The sequence below is a fragment of the Solea senegalensis genome, unplaced genomic scaffold (genome assembly GCF_019176455.1).
Source record: "Solea senegalensis isolate Sse05_10M unplaced genomic scaffold, IFAPA_SoseM_1 scf7180000015197, whole genome shotgun sequence".
NCBI classification, from domain to species: domain Eukaryota; kingdom Metazoa; phylum Chordata; class Actinopteri; order Pleuronectiformes; family Soleidae; genus Solea; species Solea senegalensis.
The window spans coordinates 21779-34248 of record NW_025321255.1 but is presented as its reverse complement, the minus strand read 5'-3'; the positions used below and the strand labels follow the sequence as shown (position 1 = coordinate 34248).

The window sequence follows — 12470 nt, the reverse complement described above, 5'->3', positions numbered from 1 at the left end:
TTCCAGATATAATAACTATAATTAACTGTCAGGAGCAACACAAGGTGAAGGGTCTTGCCCTTAACCCACAAACCCACAACCTTTGAGTTGAAAGGAGGGTCAAACTTTGTGCTGCTGTTTTTGATAAAAGGGCACAGTTGCATGATGGTCATTTTTCCTCAGTAAGTTTACTCTATGATGACTGTATCTGCACTTTAGAGAGGAGAGGTCAAAGGGGAAGTGATCAGAACCATGATCCACGGCAGAGGAGCTGTTCAGTGTCACACGTCATGATCCAATGACACACAGAATAATGTGTGTAATGACTCATTTACTGTCCCTGATTATGTTTTGGAAACAATGAAAATTGAGTTATTTGAATTAACAAATGTCACTCACTACAACTAATAATCACACAAATTATGAACAACATAAAACACCAGTGTCTGTGATTTTTAGTTGTAGTGAGTGACTTTGTTAATTCAAATAACATGATTTTCATTGTGCTTTTGATATTCATTGATCTAGATGGATTCAAGTTGCTTAATTCATATTATTATAAGTTATATTGTTTATTCACTTAAACGCTCTGTGTCTTTTGTGCACGTATGCTGGGGTTCAGAGAGCCAGTGCACAAATCTATTCCTTCAAAATTGTTTTATTGGAATATTAGGATTGCGTAGACTGATTTTAAACACATACCGTAGATTGATTGTCTCTTCTCGTTTTCAGGGTAGAGCCCCGATTTACAAAATTAACATTTACTTTATTTTTCAAAAATATTTAAGAAATAAACAACTATTAAACATAATAATTTCATTATTTTTAACAATCAAATGATTGCCCATAACTGTTGTTCCCCAACAATTAAGATATATTTTGAAGATGAGCGAGCGCTCGGGTAAAGATGAGCGAGCGCTCGGGTAAAGATGAGCGAGCGCTCGGGTAAAGAAGAGCGAGCACAGAAGGTTGAGATTTTAGATGTGAGAGGACATACGAGTAAAATTGATTAAACTGTTAAAATGAATATTTGCAAACATGCAAATACATGTATTAAGCTTGCAAAATATATTTTTCTGTGCTCAAAATCTCACATTGTTCCTTCATGAATGTGGCCCAAATATAACACCATACTCTTCCACCGGTGTTACGCTGTGTCTCCTGCTCTCTCTGTGATTGATCTACTGTTACGATCGATGAACTGAACAAGCACTCGTTTTGTAAATTGGTTAATACTTTCACCCGCTACTTAAACTCTCACTGTCACTCTCACGATTCACGTACTGTGGTTTTTCTTTGCTAGCGTGACAAGTTAGCTTAGCAGCAATGGCTTCTCCTTCTCCTGCTCTCTCCTGTGTTGTGTGCCACATGTTGAGTTACTCCTCTGCCTCCTTTAGTGATAAAGACACTGGAGGCGAGGCTTAGTGAGGTAGAAACTCAGCTTCGCACCATAGAAGCTAAGTCAGTTAGCCACTCCCCTGGCATTAGCTCCCTCAGCAGCTCCCGTGCAGCTGGAGCAGCTCTCTTATCTAGAAGTTTAGGGAAGTCTATTAGAAACTCAACACCGTGACAATCCAGAGTTGAGACCAGGGCCTGTTTCAGAAAGCAGGTTCAACAAACTCTGAGTTAAAACCTTAACTCTAGATTGACCAGTTTTTGGTTTCAGAACAGCTGATCAGCATTAGTTCAATTCACTCTGTGTTCAGTGTGTGCGTTGGGAATGAAAAAAGCCATCATCAATGGAGCTCTGATACTATGATTCACCATGGCAACGGGTAAACAAAAAACACAGCCGCCATTTTAATCCAGTTGAGCAGAAATATGAACACATGATATTTATGTGAAGGAGTCAATAAATGAACACAATTACATTTTATATTATTATAGAAGTTCCGCGCTGAAACTTCTCAAACTGTACACCAAAACAACAGTAGCTTCAATGTCCAGGTTCCGAGAGTCGAGCAGACAATCTCTTAGACACGCAAAACTACACACTTAACTTATTATCTTTATAAAATTTCACACTCACGTCGTCGTCGCTCGCTCTCTCTGTCAAGTTTACCCCAAAAACCACACACTCTTCACTCGCTCACCTCCGGTCTGAACCTGTCAATCACACCTTTATCAAATCAGTGACCAGGATCACGCTTCTTCTCAATCAGAACTTCCTCTCTCCCCATCAAAATAAAATGAAATATTTAAACATGAATATTTATGTCATTTATTACACCATACTCTTTTATCAACCTATTTAACCTTTATGAACTACTCCTTTTACATTTTTAATACACTTTTAATAACATTTTAACCAAATATGAACTTTTATAATTCATTAATTATTCATTATTTTTTTTAGTAAGGATTCTTAACCAGGTTACACTGAAATGAGATTTATGTGTGAATCAAATGACATTTCCTGGTCAAAAGTAACTCCAAGGTTCCTCACAGTGGACACAACTGGAAGCCATGGTGATGTCATCTAAAGTGACAATGTGATCAGAAAGTTTTTCTCTGAGGTGTTTAGGGCCGAGTATAAAAGTTTAAAAGTAGAAAGTTACAGGTCATCCAGGACTTAATGTCTCTGAGACTTTCCTGGAGTTGAACAACCTGATTTATTTCATTCGGCCTCATTGATAAGAGCAGAATGGGAGGGTGGGGCTATGCCCCTGTGTAGTCAAAGGTGTGTGTGGTGGGAAGGGGTCAGTCACTGTCTGTGGGATAGTAGGTGCAGGGAGAATGGGGCTGTGATCCAATACGGGCAGGGTGTCCGCATCCCCAGCAGAGCAGGGGGCGTTGGGGAGGGCGTGTGGCACTCCGGATCACTTCCGTCATGTCAGCGCATGCAGCGGTTCTCACCGTAGGATCACTTTCTCCAGGGCCGCTTTGGTCCCGCCCTCCACAGTCCCCCTCTCCAGAGCCAGCTCCAAAGCCTCTTGTAAGGAGCGGGGATGGGCGAGATGGGTCTGAATGCGCAGCCTCCTGGGGGTTATGGCTCGGATGAACTGGTCCCTGGCTGGGTCTGTAGTCTGTAGTGCTCCATGATGTTGTCTGTGTACAGTGCCTTGAGATAATATATGTCATAAATGCAATAGAATTCTCTGAAATCACTGGTATGGAAATATTTTGTGTTCCCCTGTGAATGTTGTCAACAATGTTCTTGTCATGGTGTGTAAACCATGTTATGTGTGAGTAGCAAAGCACAGGACGTCTCCACATGCATCATGAGGTCGTAGACATAACTCTGAAAACAACTCTGTTAACACAGATAACTCTTCTGTCCTCATTTGGAGCAAAACTTGCTCTAAATTCAACTTGCACTAAAGCGGTAACTAGTGCTATAGACGTGTTTGTAGCATCAGAAAAGTGACCTTAGGTGGAAAAGCCTGGATTTAAACATGTTCTGAATGTACTGAACCACGCTACCAAATGTCAAGGAGGTCAAATCTTACTAGAAAGGTGTTTCCTTCCATGTATGATCATGTTATTGGAGGTCAGAGGTCAGATTGACGGACCTTCAGAGACTCTTCCCAGTCATCAGAGTCATTGATGAGGTCTTTGTGTCCATTCTTCAAACCAGGAGGGTCCTGGGTTCTTCGTGAGGACCAGATCTCTCTACTCCTATCTCAGCAACGTGGGCCACAAATATTTAAGCAACCCTGCTCCCCAAGAAGTTAAACCTAGGAAATAAGAACCATGTTCTTAGTGAAGTGTGTTCATTCTCATAATGTCATACCATTCTGCACTGGTACAGTTTTGATTTCCTGTACCCAGAGGACACATTTAACATTTAGATTTTAGAGTCACTGGAGACGGTGTTTGAATGTGTTTGTTCACGTGACATTTTGGACATTTCCTTTATTGTTGTGCTGTCTGTCTGTAACTGTGTTGTTCTGTGATTGTCTGACAGTTGTCTCTTGGAAATGAGAGCCTGTGTCTCAGTGAGAAATAAAGGTTAAATAAATAATAATAAAAACACACTGCACTGTCCAATTTCTTTCTATTTTCAACTTATTATGTGTTTGCATTTTTAATGGGTCACATAGAAAAATAACATAACGTTTTCCCGAGTGTCAGTTCCTGTTTCAGTCATAAACACGTCCCATTTCTAATGTACACTCTATCACATCAGAGTATGAGGTTTACTGCATTTACAGTAAAGTCTGTAATGATTACACTCATCACATTCAAACATTTTCAGTGCAAAAGCCTCTGGTTAGAAACACAATAACATTGTACCATTAAACAGCATAAAGCACATTACCAATGAACATTTTCCATAAACCAGTGCAGCTTCAATATTCTTCACAGTTTTTATGAAGCGACGACATAAATCTTCTGTGCAAAGTCAATAAACAGAATACTTGCAATATGCCTGCAGGTCATCCCTCAGTGTGTCACAGGGCGTTCTGATCCATTCATACAGACCCACGGGGCGCCTGGAACCCTGAGCAGTGAAGCCTTGATGGTAGGCTTTGCCCTGATCTAAGAGAGAAGTGAGTGAAGCCAGTCCTGCATGCGAGGGAGAGGGTGTTTGTTGGTCGTTGATACAAAGACGTAATGACTAGGGTCCTTTTTTTCTCTCACACAGGTGCGGCGTACGGGGACTGAGACTTTACGATCCATCCTCTCATCAACAACTCCTGTGTGTACTTTTTTATTTCCTGTACAGAAGAATGAGCCTCCTGAACAGGGATATCATCCTTGATCCTGGTTTGCATCTGTAGGGATAACATCCAATGTCACTGTGGTCACAGGCAGACACTGCAGACTCTTCATAAAGCATTTCCTCAGTGACTTAGATCAGCAGGTGGTCTCCACAGCTAACTGCAGCCTGTGCTGTCTCAACCTGTCGTGTCTCGTCGTGTTTTCCATCTCAGTGACTTTGGCTGTTCTGATTCTCTTTGGCTGACATGTGACCACCTGCTGTCACTGAGGCTCTTTTAGACACTTTGCTGTTCTAGAACACTTCATTCTTCATTCTAGTGGTTTGTATCGGACCACAGGTCCAGAGGTGTTGTAGCTCAGTAGTAGAGCCAGTCGTCTTTCAACGTAAGGGTTGGGGGTTTGATTCCTGCTTCTGCCGTCTGTGCTGGCAGATAGAAAAATGTGCTGCACATAGATGTGCTGTATGAAAGTGTGTGTGATGGGGTTTGAGTGGTCATCTAGACTAGAAGACTAGAAAACCCTTTACCTGCAGCACACATGCATCATTGTTCCCACTCTGACAGTAGCTATGCTGTAGCTTTGTGGCCTTTGGACTTGGATGAGGTGTATAATAGCTTCAGCTTGTTCTTCTACACCAAGAGCTTTGCAGAGCCCTTGCAGAGGAGGTTGACAACCATGGCAGACACATCAGCGTTGGACTTGTGTATGAGAGTGGTTCTCTGTTTGCAGCAGACAGGTCAAGGCTCTCTCCTGGATCAAGAAGCTCTCCAGGTGGTCGCACTGTGTAATTGGGGATGGACGTCTCTGTCTTCAGGACCAACACGGTCTCACTCCCAAGTCGTCCCATGCGTGACGATCGGGCAGTGTCCCCTCACGTCAGTTCTTAACGTACTGGGTACCCCTTTAGCGTCAATTTTCAACGCTTGGGGTAGTCAGGTTGACTTCTATAGAGCTCCCATAACATCTGCATATGACGCCACGGGACCGAGTCGGGGAGACCGCAGTCCGTTGTGTGCTGATGAATACGGGGCAATATTGCTGATCGATTGATTGATTGATTGGTTACAATAAATTATATGATTTGAGTATTGTGTTAGGCCATACAACAATTAGGCAATATTACAGCAAATAATAGGCTCAAATGCTTTTTATTTCTCTGTCTCTGAGGTTTGTAATCGCGATTACAGAGATTATTTAATACTCAAGAAACGTATTTTGGCCCACTTTTGTGGAAATCTGCAGTCACAGCAGGGATTCGCAAGCAGTTCTTATCACAACACGAGCCATAGTATTTTTAAAGAATGATGCAAAAGTAAAGATTATTATTTTTATTGGGAAAAGTGTACTTTTTTCTAAATCAGAAGTGTGTGACGTAATTGTATGCGATGAGACGGCGTTGCCATGTCCGCGCTATTCCTACGGAATTGAAGTCCCGCGGGTTGAAGTCTTTGTCTGCTGGCTGGGGTAGACCTATTTTTGCATTCACATTATATGGGGAATATATAGAAACCCATATGTTAAGTGATATACTTAATTTATTCCTAAATCCTACCAAACTAACTTCAGATCAGCACATTCACACATGGATCTTGTAGATTTCGGGCTGATTCTGTCTTAGACCTGGCAACCCAGATGCAGCGTCCCATTGCTGTTTTCCCCCTCGGTAAGTACACTGATAAATTAATTAGACAGGTGACATATCGAGATAAAATCCTTAAATGTACGCCTTAAAATGTGTCAGGTCAAGAAAATAAGTTTTTGTTAGCATCTTTAGGAGAGCAGGGTAATCATTTGATGTACAGTAACTATTTAAGACATTGAGGTATAACTTGCTGCACCAAATGCACGTAGGGTTAGCTAACACGTGATGCTGTAAGCCAGTAGTTAGCACATGATGCTTTTTCCGTGCTCAATTCAACTTTATGTTATATACGTAGGCCCACCACTTCATTTGAAGGGCTGTAGAAGACTGACATGAAACTGTCTGAACCATTTGTACACTGGCTTACTGGGTCAAAGTTTGGATTGATTGATTTGATTTGACCATTATTGATATAGTATGAATCAAGCACTCTGTGTGTCATAGATTCAAATACAAAATAGTCAGGGATGACACAATAAAGCCCATAGGCTCATTTCCATTCTGGTCCCTAGCACAATGGAATCATTCTGGGCACAGTCATAGTAAAATAGTACAATGTAAATAGAATAGAATATAGGCTATACATAATTGCTTTATAACTTAGCAGTCCAGCATATCATAAATGGAGAGTAGTGATTCATTGTTATTTAAACCTGCATGCCTATGAAGCCCATTTGAATTGAATTGAATTGAAATGAGTAGTGTGAACGGTCAGTATGTTGGTAGTCTTAAGTATGATGTCAACGTTCTGATGAGGAGAACACAGATGTCAAATCTAGGCTGTTCAATTCTGAATAGTTGGTTCAAAGTGTTTTCTCTCCAACAGGTCCTTCAATTGTCTTCTTCCATTTGTCCCTCCTTGAAGCATCGTTTCTAAAACGCAAACCAAAGGCACTTTTTAGAGCCACGTCTGTCTGTCTTGTTATCCTGCCCGTGCTGTGTTGTACTTGTCAGTCTTTCTGTTGCTGTTTGTGTATCTTTCTGTCAGTATTAAGTTCTTGTCTGTAAAAAAATATCTTGTTATCTGTCTTGTTTTTGTTTATATCAGTGTGTGTCATGACACGTCCAAAGTTCAGGCCCTGTCCATCTTGCCAGACACTCAATGCTGCAAGCCTCAAAACTTGCAGCATGTGTTATGTGAGCCTGTCAATGAAGAAGAAGTTGAAGGAAAAGACAGCATCATTGGACAGCAAGTGGGGTCAAGGTATCGTCCCAAACCGGAATGTTGGCCGCATTATTGATTCAGCCCGTATTGCAGTAAGTGAAAAGGCTCATTTTTATTCATTTGATCTAAATCAAACAAGTTGCGGCTCCTTTTCTTCCACTGTACTCCATTAACTGCCATTAAATGCTTGCTACAGTACTAAAGTGTCCAATCATGCTATGGGTTTAACTAATGTGTGCCAACTGGTTACTTTCTTTCAGGTGCGAAAACTTGAGGCCATAGGCTACAAGCCCATTTTATTTATGGGAAAAAAAGACAAGAAGGCCTCTAACAAGTGGGTAGCTGACATAATAACCCATTTGCCCCTCACATCTACCACCAAAAACTTCTTGGAGAAGATGAGGAGGGCTTATGAATTTCTTTTGACTAAGGGTAAGAGCAAGATTTTTTGTTCAGAATGCCTTTGTTTGAAACATATATTTGAGTTTTCATTTGAGAAGAATTTAAAAATATATTTGAATGACCTCAACAGAACCGCAGCCCAACACTGACCCATCAGCAGAGCCTGATAACCCCACCATGGAGCAGGGTGACAGCCCCGTCGAGGGTATGGGCCACAGCCAGGACGAGGAGCAGCACAGCAGCCTCGCCATGGAGCAACGTGACCACACCTAGGAGACTGTATTTGTCCTGAACCTTGTCCCTTGTCCGTCTCTCTCTTCTTCTTCTTGTTCTACCTCTACCACTGTTGCAGCAATGAAGAAGAGGAAGAGAGGAAATGACTCCCAGTTAAAGAAGGAGGGGCTTAAGAAGAAAAAGGGTAAGTTTTGTTTTGCATGCATTAATAAATTGGCTCCCAGACTCATTTGACTTTGGGCAATTATTGGTTGGAAAAGCCAGGCTTCATTCGGGTCATTGAATCAGGATCCAGTACACAATATTCTATTCTTCTATATTTAATGACCTGAGTGTTGGTTGGCACTCTGAAGCGGCCACAGTTTACATTAACATTAACCAGAGACATGATTAATGTTGATTTCTGACTTGTCTTTGCTAACTTGCAGTGATCAGTAGTGAAGCCACATGCAGTCGCATTACCAAAATGCATCTTGTCCAAACAGTTAATCTCACCTCTCAAAGCAGCAAAACATTTCATGCGTCAAAATCAGCTTGTTGGACCAAAACACTGGCAACAATTCTCAGCCAGAAAACACACACTGTCACACGTAACACATTGTAACAACTAGCAGAAATTGAGTAAAGGTACGCACCAAGCAAAGGAAAACAAATGTTTTACTTTCTCTGTGTATCACATAAGCCGTTTCCTCATTGATTCAGTCCATCAAAGAATTGGCATGGAAGCGCATTCATTGTCCAGCAAAAGCCCAGCATAATGCATGTACAAGTACACTACAATGTTTATTGTGTATATAATGTATGATCTCAGTTTTTGACACGTAGGATCAACTAACTATTTGTTACACGTTAAGAATATTATTTCATTTGCTTCCATTTCCTTTGTCTATATCTCTGTGTCAAGTCATTTACAGTACTTTTGAAAGCAAAAACAAGTTGATGAAATTCCAGGGCTGCAACTATAATAATTACACAACAAAGCAACACGTGTAGTATAATGATTTATACTGTACAGGAATGTGACGCTTCTAGTCCTTCCTCTCTCCTGGATTTGGCAGCTGTTTGGAATGATTATTTCATTTTATCTTGGATTCATTTATACTAAGATATTTTCTACATATATATATTTCAACATGGTTAGTGCAGAAATTCAAGAACTCTAAGTGTTTTGAATATGTTTTAACAGTTATGAAAACAGTAAACATTAAGTTTATGAAGAGTTTTGACAATGTGACTTCAGTCCTATGAAAACCCAGTGCGGTTCATCTTGCAGTGTGGCGAAAACAAAGGACAAAACAGAATACAGATCACCTAACATAAATCCACTTCTTGACTAAAAAGTCAGTACTTTGATATTTGATGAAGCTACAAAGCATTGCATTCATGGCTTCATAAACTTTTCTTCTCTTTTCCTCATATTAGGTTGTCGAAAATGTAGTAGACAGAAAATATTCCAGTTTGGCTCAATTTCTGGGAGAAGGATACATGAGGTAAGATTTTATAGCATGTTCATTTTCTATATTCTTCATTTGGTTTCTTGTTTGTCTCAGTGAGTCATTCTTGCCTTTCAAAGATACAACTATCCAGTGGATGTATGAACAGCTCAAATGATTGTTCCTTATCTGTGTGTGTGTAGGGGAAAGAAGAAGTGAAAGTGTGCTGGTTGCCTTGCTCTATGTGCTAAGACTTCATACACAATTGTTCTATCTCCACTACTGTTTCATGAAGAGTCCAAGAAAGTGTTGCAGCATGTTTGTAGGACCATAACAAAAGTAGCACATGTGTCATGTATTTGCTGCACCTCCTGTTTGAACTTGGTGAGCCCATGGTAGCTGAGAGCTATCCTCACAATTGTGGGGAAAAGAGGTGTAGTGCCTGGGGTAGATAGGTTGTAGGAACCTATTCCAGCAGCATTTTGCAGTGAGGATGAGAGCAGTGTCAGCAGCGATATTAGAATACATGAAGGATAACAGGGCAGGAAGAAGCAGTAAGAAAGATGAGGAAGAGGAGAAGACTTAGGAATAGCAGTGGGAATTTTAGGGAACTCCATTTCCATTTCCAGAAGGAGAGTTACCTTAAACTACATGACTCTGTGAACAGAACCTGATGGCCGGCAGGTTTTCTTCAACAAACCATTGGTTTCTCTGTGTATCACATAAGCTGTTTCCTGATTGATTCAGTCCATAAAAACATTGATTCCATCTCTTGATTATATTTCTCAACTCAGCATAATGCATGTGCTTTTTTTTATAAGTTCCACTACAATGTTTATTGTGTATATAATGTAAGATCTCAGTTTTAAAATTCTAAATGGGTGTGAAGCGTTACTAACTATTTGTTTCTTTCACTCAGGATGTAAATGTTCCCACTGTTCGCCAGAATAGAATTTATACAATGAAGAAAAAATACAATCCAAATCATATTTGTGATAAGCCTATATGTTAATATTTCTGAGTGAAGAAGAAACAATGACTCTCTTAAATAGACTGTGAATAGCAAATCTTGATTCAAGGACATGTAAGTATGTTCCATGATTAACTAATGGAACACAGAATCAAACTTTATTGTGAAGTTATTGATACTTTTGACCAATGTAACTGTTTTATTTACAGAGAAATCTTCTCAATCTGCATATACATGCATTAGAATGGTAGTATCAGAGATCCATTTCTGAAGGCTTTTTTTGTTTACCATTGTCACGTGGGCTGTAACGGGGACGTAACAACCATGAACATGAATTCCGTCAGGTTCAACCAACTCAGAGTTTCAGTCCTGAATCCGACAACTTGAGAGAGAGAAAATACATGGGGTGCATGTGGTGTGACATGGCTGCTGCAGCATGCCCGATTATACAGTATCTAATTGAAAGTGTTACATGGCTTTTGGAGCCACGACCCTACTGAATGTTTCCACAGCTCATGTCTTTTTCTTCTCGACGTGCAGCTATGCAGCCCTCCGACATCAAACAGTGTAGAAAACAAGTACAATCTGTTTCAAATGATGAAGATAAATACCTCATTGTACCAGAAGGCAAGTGAAGTAGCCAAGCTTCTAAAACCTTCAGAACAAACTTCATTATGACTTAGCTCAACTCAACATGCACACATTGAAGCTGGCAGCAACCACAGGCCACTGACTGTAGCAGGTCAAACAAACCCATTGCATCCTGCATATGTACACGTCCCACATCCATTTCCCATGTATTTTAGCTGTTAGGCTCAGAGTTTCCTGCTTTCTGAAACAGCCTCAAACCTTTTCTAGTGTTTTTCTTTTTTTTTACGCAGAGCATAATAAAAAAACATTGCACAAAAGTCATGTGTCTGTGTGTTACAGGCCAAGGTGTTTTTCTTTCAATCTCATCAAGAATACAGAATACTCAAATGTTGAAACTCACTCTGTTTCTTCAAGTGTTCATGTCATAGCTCCTTATTAGACCACATAACCGACCTTTTGACCCTGACCCTGAAAAAGTTGACTTTTTCAATTTCCTCTTCAGTTACATTGAGCCACTTCAACAAACTGAATGTCTGTAAATGAAAACACTCTTAATCATGAATGAAATCCATTCATTTGAGTGTTTTGTTTTGCTTTGTTTAAACATGATCTTAAAGTTTGCACTGTCTGATAACAACTTGTTGTGTTCTGATACTTTGCAGTGGCAAAACCTGGGATGACACATGGGAGCCTGCAAACACATTTGCACAACAACACCACACTGCCACCCCTGAGTCTCCTCCTCCTTCTGGTTCAGTTAGCTGAACCTAACTGGTTGGGCTCTACTCACAGCAGGGGAAAAGAGACAATCGACAGAAATGACTGACACTGAGCTCAAATCAAATACTGTGCTGCAACACGTGTCTTTTGTGTTTATTGAAGGAATGTGTTCATGGATCTTGTGTTCTATGCCATTCACACATCAACCATGTTAAATGACATCTGGTAAACATCAATCATTTATTAAGCTCAACATGTAAGAAAGTCATCATTCTTATACTTCAAGTACCAGCACACTAGGGCTATTGAGTGTTTAGGCTTGCTGAACTTCAGTTAAGTGTTGGCACAGTGCATGTACCCAGTATATGTTTGTGTTTCTTCCAGACAGTTGACACACATTAAGCACGTTTTGTATTTGTCATTAACTGAGGTTGTCATAGTTTGTATGCATGCATGTAGCCTATTTATTTCACACTGAGAGTCAAAATCCACAAACAGTAGATTTATACATTACTTAACGAGCTCGATTATTGGAATTGCTCCACAAATATAGCAAGTGATGATAAACTATTTAGAAAATACAATAAAGAAAGATTAGGAACAAACAGACAATCAGCCAATAATAGGCTTTCATATCCAAATAAGATTAGAGTGTTCAAATAATACATA

At 40.2% G+C, this 12470-nt stretch overlaps 1 long non-coding RNA gene across 2 annotated transcripts; it reads left to right on the top strand.

Annotated features, from left to right (window-relative positions):
• Positions 1 to 5052: 5052 nt before the first annotated feature.
• Positions 5053 to 11978, top strand: LOC122762055. Of its 2 annotated transcripts, none has more exons than XR_006358651.1 (5): positions 5053 to 5481; positions 7712 to 7883; positions 7984 to 8271; positions 9510 to 9577; positions 11744 to 11978. It is a non-coding gene; the product is annotated as an uncharacterized LOC122762055 (long non-coding RNA). The 2 variants fall into 2 exon arrangements; XR_006358650.1 differs by lacking the exon at positions 5053 to 5481 and adding an exon at positions 6469 to 7543.
• The last annotated feature ends 492 nt before the right edge of the window (positions 11979 to 12470 follow it).